Genomic DNA, 13,375 nt, shown 5'->3' with positions numbered 1-13,375 from the left:
CACACACACACACACACACACACACACACACACACACACACACACACACACACACAAACACACACACACACACACACACACACACACACACACACACACACACACACGCACACACATATATATATATATATATACACGCAAGCACGCACAAACATATAGGAAGTGTGAAGAGGAAGTGTTCAATAGCTCCGCTCGCCCATGGAACATTTTGTACAAGAGTTGATAAAAAACAAAATGAACGGAGACACACAGCAACTAAATGTGTTTTAAATGCATGGTTCGGGTCAATTATTTCCCACTTTGCATGCGAACACTCCCTTGCTGCCGTTCGTTGTTTCACTTTTACTGCTTTCTTTCTTTCTTTTTTTTTTTTGTGTGTGTGTTTGTGTGCAGCTACAACGTTACCCTGCGTATTCTGGGCGCTCTGAATTGGACAAAATAGCTGTGCGGATGCATACATGCGGGCGGATGTCGCATATGGTTCGCAGCGTGCACTAGAGAGGTGTTTACTGCGAACGCCGTTTCCGCGTGTTTAACCACGGACACTCTTCCGGGAGCATATATGGATGCGATATATCAGAGAGCAGCCCATGCATGTCGCTAGGAGCTCTTGTCATTGTAACGGTCCCACTTTGGTGTGTTTATTGGTCTGGTTTTCTGCGAACGTGCGGCCGTATAGTCTTAAATGAGCAACAGGCGAAGCACGATGTTTGCCTATAGTTTTCAGGATACCGGAGTCTATATACGTTTCTGTTATTTTCTGAAACGATAGCTCTCTTTTTTTCTTTTTTTTCACTATGCTTCCCCAGTGTACGAAGCGTTTCCTAACTAAGCAGAGAGGGGAGATCGGCTTACACTCTTGTCACGCGAGTTTGGGTTCGAGGTGTATAGGTTTAGGCCACGGAGAGAACTTGTCGCGAGAGAGAACACCTAATTGCGACTACTGGTAAAGATACCTCTTTTTCTATTCTTGATGAAAAAGAGACACATCTGCTCTCTAAAGGTTTTCGAAAACTGATAAGTCGGTAGAGTTGAGAGTTAGGCCAGTTATTGCGTGATAAAGAAAGAATAACGCCACCAGAAACAACGCAGGTGCAGTAAATGATCGCAGGGTTAAGCTAATAGGTATACGTAGAAAGAAAAAGAAAGAAAGAAAGAAAGAAAGAAAGAAAGAAAGAAAGAAAGAAAGAAAGAAAGAAAGAAAGAAAGAAAGAAAGAAAGAAAGAAAGAAAGAAAGAAAGATAGATAGAAAGAAAGAAAGAAAGAATAGAATAGAATAGAATAGAATAGAATAGAATAGAATAGAATAGAATAGAATGAGGTTTTCTTATTATTCTTCAGATTTCACAACAGAAGCCTGTTGTAAGTGGTTACAATTGAGCGTCCGTGCACAAAGCCGCCCGTATTGTTTCTGAACCTTCAGTCCTGTAGCCCATCCACAGGATTGGCAGTATGGGCAGCAAATTCCCATTTCCCACCTCGTCCTGGCTCACGCCGTGAATGCTCTAGATCCCAATTAAAATTAACTCATTATTTGAATGTTTAAAATAAATGGCAGCAAAATGAAAACGAAGGCTGCAGAGCTTAGCGCTATATATTGCTGATTGTGAGCTCTTCTTTCTTCCTTTACATTTCACTCCCCTTACAGGATAGTGCCAATTTGTAGACCTTCCGTTGGTTCTTATAACGTGGTTCCATTTTGAAATTGCTATAAATATATGACTTCGTTTAGTTGGGACAATTTTCTTACGCCATAATAAATGTCGACTGGCGAAAAAATAAAAAAACAAACTTCACGGTGGTATTCCAAATGTATGCAGCAGCTAAGTGAGCTATAGTTATGTCGTGTAGCGATTGCGGAAAACCGCACTTTCCTCCGAAGCGCAGCGCGCAGCGGCGGACGAAGGGGACTAGAGTATTCCTTCTCCGAGGATGAGTAACCCAACAGGGCCGCTCGAAAGGCGCAGGAGCGCAGGTTTGGCGTCGCAGAAGCGATGCTTATTGGCCAAAAAAGGACAACGGACAAGGTGCGCCGAGATCGGTGGGAACCGGAAACCGCCGAAGGGGAACGACTGCGAGTAGCGACAACTATAGGACGTAAGGTAAAATGCCTTCCCGTTTTCTGTCTTTGTTGTCGCCATCTTGCCCCGCCATCCATCCCCACCCAAAAGAGCACTGTCGTCGTCGAGATCATCGCCAGTGTTTTTTTGGGAAGCACGAAATAAACATATGGTTCGAGTAAAAGTCCAGTTCTGTGTTGTGTCTTATTTCGCACGACTACTTTGCCACCAAACGGCCACCTGTGGTTCGCGATCGCCGGAGTTCGAAGTTTACGGCCAAGAGGAGACTCGTCGGCCTATATAGCATAAGAACCCGTACATCATCATCATCATCATCATCATCATCATCATCATCATCATCATCATCATCATCATCATTATCATCAGCTTGACTATACGCACTGCAGGGCGAAGGCCTCTCCCATATTTCTCCAATTATCCGGTTCTGTGCTAGCTGCATCCCCCCCCCCACCCCCTGCGAACTTCTTAACCTCATCCGCCCACCTAACTTTCTGCCGGCCCCTGCTACGCTTTCCTTCCCTTGGAATCCAGTTTGTTACCCTATGCGACCATCGGCTATCCTCTCTTCGCACTACATGTCCTGCCCATGCCCATTTCTTCTTATTTCCACTAGAATGTCAGTAACTTGAGTTATTTCTCTGACCCACTCTGCACGCTTCCTATCTCTTAATGTTACCCCTACCATTTTTCGTTCCAAAGCCCTCTGAGTTGTCCTCAACTTAAGTAGAACCCTCTTGGTTAGCCTCCACGTTTCAGCCCCATAGGTGAGTACAGGTAAGATGCAACTGTTGTATACAGCCGTGACCCGTACAGCCTTCATGAAATCTGCTTCTTCATTTTTGTGCTATCTGTGCATGTGCTCAGTGTATATATAGTTAAATATTAAAGGAAACAAACGCATATTTATTTCCTATTTGCAAGAAGTTGAAACATTCTGAAGCAGCGATTCCGTAGTTGAAAGTCCACTATGGCCATTTGTCCCCAAGTGAAGTCTATTAAAGGTAAATTGCCAATTACGCTGGGGCACGTATGGAAAGTTGCATCAGGGCACCGCTTTTGTAACAGGCCACACATCGAAACCAAATACAACGCCGCGAGAAATATATAATACAGAACGCGGGCAAGGACGGTGTCCCTAGCTTTGCACTGCACTGGTACATTTACGACCGCGCTGCCGAAACGTGCAGCACACCTCTGCGAACTCATCTCGAAAATGTGCGCTGATCACGTTTGCCTCTAACAGCTCCGAAGCCGCGCGGGCAAATGAAGCGTGGTGACGATTTCACTACGGCTGCACTGCGCGTGGTCGGCGGCCGTAATGGGCCTCATTAGGCCCCCGTCAAAGGCAACACAGGATGCGGTGTGGACGGCCAGGTCACGTTTCCACTGCACTGTTTGCACCGCGTTACATGACCGTTACACCTACGTGCTCGGAAATAATAACGATCTACTGGTTACCGGCCAGAAATATCGGTCACGTTACCGGGGTGGTATAAATTTTACTTTCCACGTTTTTGCGAGCGGCTGCATTCTGTACCTACATTGGATCAAGCCACCGTGCGTGGCAGGGGGAGTCAAGTCAACCTATAGCACTTTCAGTGTTTCGAACCTTCACAAATATGTCAGAACTCAAATCATACGAAGGAATCTCAGAGCCATGCATGTACAAACACCATGCAGGGTCTGCAGATCGAATACGTTGTGCTCTACGCTGATTCCAAATACAGACCTTTTATTTTTGCTGCTATAATTTCGGACAGCCTGAGGCAGCTATATATATACACGGAGTTCGCTATATATATGGAAGGGTCGTTATAATGGTCGTATCTTAAACTGAAATTGGGCTAAAAAAAGCAATAAACGAAACAGCACGCCGAATATCATTTCCAAAATTGGGCCCAAAAAAGTCAGCATATATATACTCTTCACGCTTGCGACATTTAGACTGGCTGACGAAGTGAAGTTATGCTTATTAATTGGAGTTAATTAGCGAAGTACGGAGGCCAGCTGGGAGCATTGGAAGACTATCTACCGTTTGACTGAGGGATAGTGTTGCGCATTTCGAGAAGTTGCGCCGCTACCTTACGTGTTTCTACACAGGGCGCTTGACCCGCAGGAACCATGCCGATTTTCAGAATGCAAATGACAGAGAAATGGGCCGAATGATAACCGACTTATATATACAGATGTCGCCTAAAGCAAGAAAGCGTTGCGTGGAACCTCAGCAGTCATGTAAGCTTTACATTACTATGGTTGAAGAAGAGCATGTGTAAAAGAACGGGAAAATATCGTACAGCGGTAGTGATAAAGCGCCAAACAGGAAGCGTGTGTAGCAAGCAGGCACTATCTCTCCTGTCACCAAGCGTTTACATATATCTCTATTGAAAAAAGTAGGCGTTAAAAGCCAAGAGTTTTTTAGTAAACTCCGATTTACTGATGACATTGGCTTGTTATGTAACTAAAGGCCGGATATGTAAAGCATGGTCGAGGAGTTATGCATACCCAAAACTGAACTGTATCTAAACTTTAATGTAAAATATATCTAAAGTAATGCTCATTAGCCTCGAACGGAGCAATAGTTTATGACAGGCAGTGAGTCATTAGAAATCTTCAGGAAATACGTTTTCACAGAGAAGGCAGTGACTGCAGGTCCGAACAGCGAGAGTAAAATAACCGCACAGATAAAGGTGCACGTTAAAGAAAATTTGGCTGTGTGGGGTGCAGAAAACCCTGTCAGGCTTTCACGTAGCCTTTAGTCCCTTCCTCCTCTCGCTTCTACGAGGAATCAACAAATCAATTCCAATTTTAATTGCGATGGTTTCATTGACTCGTCATCGCCTATAAAACAAAAATCAATCATCAATAACTATAGAACTACAAACCCCATGACACGGATTTTTTTTGCGCACCCTCAATTATTTCCGACGGTGCCCGACTACTGGTTTCAATGCTGAATGACTATGCTGCTATTCCGCCGATGGCTTTTTGACCGAGCGAGGTATATATAAGCTATCTGTTTAATAAGTTAAAGGGGGGATGAAACGGCTAGAAAGGTCACTGACAAACGTTTTCAATGCGCAGAACAAATGCTTCCGAGCATTCGTTCAAAGTAAAACTCATCGGAAAAAATCCAGCGATTTGTTATTAATTTTTAAAAACAGCGTTTTTTGAAATTCGCGGGCTGCGCCATTTCCGCGTGGCGGCGAAATTTGGGACTATTCTGCCGTGATTTCCTACGTCACCAGTCCCAGAGTGACAGGCCACGACAGGCTGCCATTGGGTGCAGCCGCGACGCCCACTACGTCACTGACACACTTCCGGTAGCTGCGAAAGTCGTCTGCTCGAGTGCTGCAATGCATGCGTGAACCCGAGCTTGGCGCTTCGGTTCGCGATGTTAACCGAAAAGGTGGTGGCATCCGACTGAAAGTGCGCGTCGGTGCAGGAGTGCGAAAAGAGCACTAGCTGGTCCGATTTAACACCGTACCGATTAAATAGGCAGCATCAACCTTTATGTACCGACCGACGGCGCAGCAACGTACTGTACTGTAGTCCCGTCTCGTCTTTGCCGCATCGACCATTTGTGCGGCGTGTTAATAATTAAATGGAACGTGCGTCAAAAAAAAAAGGTGTACCCTCAGCTTCATCGCGAAAGTACACAAATTCGCACCGCTTAAGTGCAGCACCCGATGCCGCCAGGCGCGGGCGCTGCGGCCGACGGCACTCCGGTCGTGCGCCGCTCCCTGCTCGTCGATAGGCCTTGTTTCTTTTGCATCGCAGCCACGGCGGACGGCATTTTAGAATCGTCCGCTTCGCTGCGTCTCTAGTGTAGTCGCTCGCGTGCTCCTGTGCACGATTCTTGCGTGTAGCTTCGGAAAACAGTGACAACCTGCGCTGCCGAACTGTATGTGGCGAGCTGCATTGCTCATGTTTTGCGCCGTTGTTTCTGGATCGGCCGATGCGTACACATGAGATAAAACACGCGTGCACGTTACGCACTGGCACTTCCTAAACTGTGTGCGTCCGACTGAAAATGCGCGTCGGTGCAGCAGTGCGAAAAGAGCACGCAGGTCCGATTCAACACCGTACCGATTAAAAAGGCAGCATCAACCTTCGTGTATAAATGAAACGTGCGTCAAAAAAGGTCTCTCCTCAGCTTCATCGCGAAAGTACACAAATTCGCACCGCTTATGTGTAGCACCGGATGTCGCCAGGTTACCGCAGCGATGCCGTCCGCGGGCGCTGCGACCGACGGCACTCCGATCGTGCGCTGCTCCCCTGGTCGTCGCTAGGCCTTATTTGCATCGAAGCCACGGCGGACGGCGTTTTGGAATCACCCGCTTCGCTGCGTCTCTAGCGTAGCCGCTCGCATGCTCATGTACGCGATTCTTGCGTGTCGGCGCGAAAATCAGTGACAATCTGCGCTGCCGAACTGAATGTGCCGAGCTGCTTTGCTGATGTTTTGCGCCGTCGATTCTGGCTCGGACGATGCGTACACATGAGGTAAACACGCGTGCACGCTGCGCATTGGCACTTCCTAAACGATGTGCGAAAGGACGTCAAAAAAAAAAAAAAAACACTACACTATCTTTTTTGTTAATCTCAATTTTAAGATTCGCGGACGAATAATTCGTGCTCACCTGTCATCCGATATCCAAACTCTGTAGCGACCATCAGTCCGTGCTCTCGTCGGTGATACGTACGCGCATACATTCCATTCGTTATGCACAAGAGATGCCTCTCGCCGACCATAATGAAACCAGCTCCGGACTAAAAGTGACGACGACATATGTTTGCACGCGGGCAACTCGCACGCTCGATCGTCTGCCAGCATCCATGCAGAGTCGATGCTATCGCGTCAACTCTGCGAGGGGTCACCGGCCGCCGTTGGTCAAACCGCAGAAGACGGTACCAAAGAGACTGACCCAGGCAGCGCGAGAGAAGAAAGCGGTCTTGTAGAAAGCCGTGCTCGGCAGGAGTGCACGCTAATTTGCGCTGAATGGGACAGGGATATGAAGGGAAGTGCTCCCTCCGCGGCGGCCGCCGGTATGTGTGAACTCCCACCTGCAGGTATGCGCTCGCGAACGACCCGAGTCGTTCGGGCTGCTGTCGCACACAATTCCGAGAGGTCAAGAAACTGAAGACACCGGCGGCCGAGGAAGACAGCAGGCAAGGTTGAAAGCTATGCAAACGCAGACGGGACGGCAAAGGCAGACCGTGAATGCATAGGCGACGCTCGGGGGAAAACAGGCGCGACGACCGGAAGTCTGAGAACCGAGCGTCACCCGATGGCGCTTCGTGGGCGGGGCTAGCGGGGCGGAGTTCCCGAGCTGTTTTCTTCGTTTTTTTTCTGGTGTCTCGGAGTGTTGAGTTGAGGGGAGCGAGGAGGAGCGCCATTTTTAATCGCTGATATCTCTGGTGTTAATGAAGCTAGCTAAAAAATTCTTGCGGTGAATTGACCTGTGAGGGAGTACCTATCTCTCGAGCGATTTATTTTACCCCGTTTTAGGCATTGCATGACCCCTTTAAGATCAAAAGACAGTACAGCAAGGTAAACGGAAAGGAAACTGCACGTTGAGGACAGATCGAGAGCAGAATAGGGCAGAGAACAATCAAGCTAGAGTTTAGAAAATCCTGTATCAGAGAAAGAAATGTGCATGACCAAAGGATGCGATTTGAAGCCGATAACCGATGCTTCCTTAGCGTAACGGTGTAGGCGTCACATTGCCGGGTGGATGGATGAACTTGCGAAGTCTGAAAAGTGGGGCTGGTACTGTACAGGGTTAATAAGGGAATAGGGTAGAGGTTTTTATTGCGAAAGTAATACTGCTCGCAGTTTGAGCCTTCAGTGTGGAACGGCGATGGTGCACCATTGGCCATTGAGCTTTGACCTTTAGACGAGCCCCGTAGACGACCCCAAGCTGGCAGGAGCTGCCAACGTGGGTCCCTCGTTTCACATGGGGCGGTTATGTCAGACTCAGCCTGCTAGGACCCGGGCATTCATGTTACCCCTATATATAGGCCACTAAGGCACGTTCATATCGGTTGGTTAAAGCGGGGCTTTATATGTGGGCTGAGGAAGAAGAAAAAGAAAAGAAGAAGAAGAAGAAGAAGAAGAAGAAGAAGAAGAAGAAGAAGAACGCTCGGTCACCCGCGGGTAATGCTTTCGCTCAATATTTGGTTCAGCAGCGTTGAACCCTTGTAACTTTTTTTTTTTTTTTTTGCTTTAATATAGGGGTCGTAAATCAGTTTTTTGATGATTGACTAGAAACATAGGGAAACAGTAAGGGATTATTTGTTTTATTTCTGTTGCCATGTTTTTGAAGTCTAGCTGCGCTTTATATATGCTGCCGTCAACAGATACCAGGTGTAATCTAAAGGCAAAAATGGATTCATCTTTGCCTTAATCTGCATTACGGCGATTGAATTTAGACAACATAACAAAAAGAAGCAAAGCCCAAGCGAAATCTCTCTTGTCACGGACACTTATCCCTGCTATGCGCACAATTAACCACGTGCTGGCAGAGCTTATTAAATGCCTTTTTTTTTTTTTAGTAAATATATTTGATTCTTTTGCGCAAGTGCTCTGCCCTATATGTGGATGCATCTTTGCACCAAAATATATGTTTACTGACCAGGAAGTTGCATTTAAAAATGAAATCGTTTCACTGTTGCCCATAGATTAAAACTTGTGCACTGTTAAAACTTTATAGCCTTCCTTTTTATCGGTAAATGTGCGTTTGGGTGGATGATGAGCAGTGATTGTTGCCTATTATAGCTTATTTACTATTGCTACACGGCAGTATATCGATCCAAAGGCTAAATGGCAACCTCAACTTGACCTCATTGTCCATTTAGAAGAGGGTGGCATGAACGGGAAGGGGGGGTCACACGAAGATGTCAAGCCATGACTTACCAACCGATGCCAAATATGTGGCAACAGATTCTGAGCATCAATATTCGCTTATAGCCATATATATTCGCGGTTTGTCCGATAACCTGCATACGGAGAAAAACATCCATTATAATACCGCGCGAACAAGAAACATGGCGAAACGTTTCGTGACACCTCCACCCTAAGATAAAGACACGCCAAAGTGAGAAAGAGGCCGAAGAGATATGAATATTCAAAAGTGAAACGTGGGATCGTGTTTCGCAGTGGCCAAGGACGCATTCCGTGCACGCGTGGAAATCCGATACCTCACGTACGGCCGCCTGCAGAACGCGATCTCGCATGCCCCGTGCATGTGAGCGCGACGCACTACAGGTTGCTCATGGAGGGGCGTTGTGTGGGAACGCTTAATGAATGACACCGGTAGCCTTGGAACATTAGACCCGCCGCCTCTTTCGCTGGAAGCAAAACCATACAAGTCTTAGGTATGTATATGAACGTGGTTCTCCTCCGGCAGGCTGGATGAGAGCAGGAGAGAAAGAAGAGATGGTATAGGCTTCCAAAGCACCGTCGAGCGGCGCTGCTGCTCCTGACAGGGAGCGTCATCTCTGACAGAAAAATAGAAACTGGGGATAAACGCGGCGGCACCACGTAGGCATCCCGTGCAAGTTTTCTCCTTTCGCTCGCTCCCTTCTGCGTACGTGCAGACGTCTCGCGCTGCTTTGTCGCGCGGGCACTCACTGGACGCCGCCGGCTCGCTCGCTGCCTCCACGGCGTGCGCCGTGCGCTTTCTCTCGCACGAGCACGCTCATTGACGCGCCCCCGCAGGTGCACCGCGACATGTAACCCACATTCCGTCTTCATTGGGCAACCTGACGCGTACTTCCATGAAGAATACTTTATTATAAGCGGGAAACTTTTTATTCACGTCTGCACTGTAGAGCAGACGACAGACGGGGATGAGTAAATATTGATCGTGAATGCGTCCCACGTTAGCAAAAAGGTAGGAATGCATCTCGAGGTAAGTTCGCTATGTAATTATATTGTCGTACATAATATCTTTAAAAACTGCGAAAGTATCATCCGTACTGTGGAATAAAGTGGCCACTCGTTGACCATCGTTTTGGCCTGTAGCATGCGATCTATATACGGATTTGTTTTTTTATTATTACGACGTTACCAAAGAAAATTTCGCAGTAGAAGAATAAGTATATAGTCCGAAGGAGGTGTTTCTTCAAAGACAAGAACGCTAGCAATCTCATTAGCACAAGCGTGCTCCGTGCGCTACACGCGATATAACCGGCTCGCTGGCTCGGAAGGCAGATGAAATCCAAGCTTGTACTACACAGTGTTTTATTTCGGTTCTTATTAAATGGTTGCGCTTCATTTATGATAATATTTGGTTTGCACTCACGAACCTTGTGACGCGAATGGAGTGCTCCGTGCGAGTAGTGTTAGTGGAGCCATAGCTAGGATCACTTTTGTACTGCACTTCCGACATATCTTCGTTAATAATAATAATAATAATGATAATGATAATAATAATAATAATAATAATAATAATAATAATAATAATAATAATAATAATAATAATAATAATAATAATAATAATAATAATAATAATAATAATAATAATAGTAATAATAATAATAATTGGTTCAAGTATTGGCCAATCTGCGAAAATTTGCAAAAGCGTCTCAGCAAGGCATGTTTTCCAACGCCGCCTCCACCCGCGAAAAAAAAAAAGGGCCTCGTTCCTAGATATTTTCTTGGTCAATCTAAAAATGAAAAGGCAGCTGTGGACACTTAGGGTACATTCACACCTCAGTCTCGATTGCGGACGTCACATCTGTTGATTTGGTTGCTTTCAGAGCACCCACAAAGCACGGAGAGAGCACAAAAAATCGGCAAAACTAGACACGCGGGGAGCGACGTGCAGGATAATCTTCCATCCTCTTCACTTTTTATGCAGGGTGTTTAACCACTGTACTTTTTTGATGGCCCTCCAAGCCGTCTTTGTCAACTGTCAACATTTCTGAGTTTACGAAGAAAGGGGAAATTGGCTCTTTTCGTTTCCACAAAGAACGCGAGACGTCTCAGAACGCTGTCATGGGGTTGAAAAACAGGTCATGCGGACACGCTTCCAAAGGAATCTGCAAAGTTTCACACGCGAGCCTCGAATTTTGGTGCTTCGCCTACTATTGTGGCTTCCCATGGCACAATGATACTTAGTACATCCGTTCCGCATCAGCGGATGCGTTTTTGTATCGCCAAATAACCGCCAGGCGCAACGCGATCGCCGCGCGTGCACAGGAATCTAGCGGAGCGTCTGCTACGGCGAAGCCCCATCGTTTCACATTTCGCCACCACGCCAGGAACGCGGCGCTGCCGTCGCGCGGCGAAACTTGAGCTTGGGTTCCCTATACAGCGATGGATGCGCTTGCCGGCGGCATTGCCAAAAAAAGGGTGGTGTACATGATTCTTTAACAAATGTGGACACAGCGCACCTATAGTTTCGAAATAATGAAAGGGATGGTCGGGACGTTTGCACGTGATTGATTCTGGCTGAGCTCGAGCACGGGTGCCCCCGTCGTCACGTTGCTCATTTGAAACATGCTGCAGGTACCTGACGCTCATTATAAGTTATATTTATACTCTATAGAACCCAGTTTGTTTTGTAATCAGGCAAATCCAGAAACAATATTACTATAGGACACAATGTGCTGTAACGAGCGGATCTATATTATTCGTTCTTTTGCAAAACGTCTCAGGGGATGAAATTTATCCCTTAATCTATAGCATACTTGGAAGCAAATCCTATTTCCAATAAAAAAATGGGCCAGACCCCGCTAATATGCATTTATCACAATGCGCCAAATTTCGTCGCCACATCTTTCTTTTTCAGGTTGCCATACTTTGGTAAGCTATTTCGACAGCAAACAGTGGGAAGACATCAGTGGATGATCTCCCCGAAGATGAGGATGAAAGTACGATCAAAGTAAAAATAAGGCAACTGCTTGATAGAGAGTTAGAGTGTGTGGGATTGGCACTGGCTTCCTGAAATCATTATTTTTAGCGAAATAGCAGATATGGAAAGGAAACGAGAAGACTATCTTTCGCAAATATAGCTACCTTGCTCTTTTTCTGACGAATTAGAGTGAATATAATAGAAGAGGCCAGTCGCGTCGGGTATTCACTTGAATGTGTTGGTGAAATATGTGCCCTGGTTTTCGCACAATGAAGGTTCTTATCGTTTTAAGGCGAAATCCTTACTTGCCTCATGAGTGGAGTGAGCAGGAAGTGTAAAGATGAAGTGCGGACAGGAAATGGTGACAAAAATGTCACGTGATTCCGTATCAGAATTGTGACGTAACAGTTCTTAATGCAGCGTTCAAGCTGCTTGTCAAATTGGAAGCAAGTTGGATTCGAATCGACCACATGCGCAAGTCGAAAAACATTGCTGATGGCTTGGCTTGATTAAACCTAGTGTGTAAGCGAAAGCTTCATTACTAATGGTTACACGTGGTAAATATCTTTATTTACAAAAGCTGGTCAAATGGAGCAAGAAAATTTGGAAGACGTAAGAAGACGCGGAAGGTGACAACAAGAAGAAGAAGATGGGGCGCATACGCAGTAATGTCCTGCGCCCGTCACGGTGACCTTGGCTTTACATGGAGTAGACTGAAGCTTTCGCTTCAATAAATTCCTTTCATAATTTGTTAAGTTGGCTTCCCCATATTGCTTGATGCTCGAAACTTATTGCAACTGGCTGCCAAAAAGAAAGGGTGCTAAAACTTCATGTTATACTGCTCCACAGGTCTATGCATGTAATGCTGCTATGGGAACAAAATGAACATATTCTGCTACATAAATCAGGCGAATCATGGCTATAATAATATGTTACAAAAAACTGCTTTTCCGCCATTAGCAGGTCACGCAGCATTGATGTGCAGCCGACTTAACATTTATAAGAGGAGTCTATTGTATGCTATTATTTGCAAAAGGGGTGTCCAGCGAGCATTGAGACAGACAACGCATGTCCCTTTCCTTTCCTCAAAACTAACCTAGCTGTTTGATTTTCGGGCAGGCAGACGTTAACAAGCTCTGTTTCAGTCCGCCATTGCTAAACCGCCAAGCAAATGTTGTCAAACTATATGCCAAGCAATGCTTTCGAATGTTTTAATCGGCATAAGCGGACTTAAAGCGGATAAATGTCTTTCTGCATAATTCATTGCGCAGTCATGCTTTATAAACAATGTTTTCGTAATATATAGATAGAAATAAATTTTTAAAGGTAATGGTTTTCTGAACAAAACTATATAGATAAGATAAAGAGTGCCATATAAAGAAAAGCGCACTCCAAATTTCAGAAACTAACACATGCATGACCAAATTATTTGCATAC

This window comes from Amblyomma maculatum, chromosome 2 (genome assembly GCF_055883805.1).
Source record: "Amblyomma maculatum isolate TAMU_Amacu chromosome 2, ASM5588380v1, whole genome shotgun sequence".
NCBI classification, from domain to species: domain Eukaryota; kingdom Metazoa; phylum Arthropoda; class Arachnida; order Ixodida; family Ixodidae; genus Amblyomma; species Amblyomma maculatum.
The sequence above is the reverse complement of the archived record's forward strand: the minus strand, read 5'-3'. Positions refer to the sequence as shown.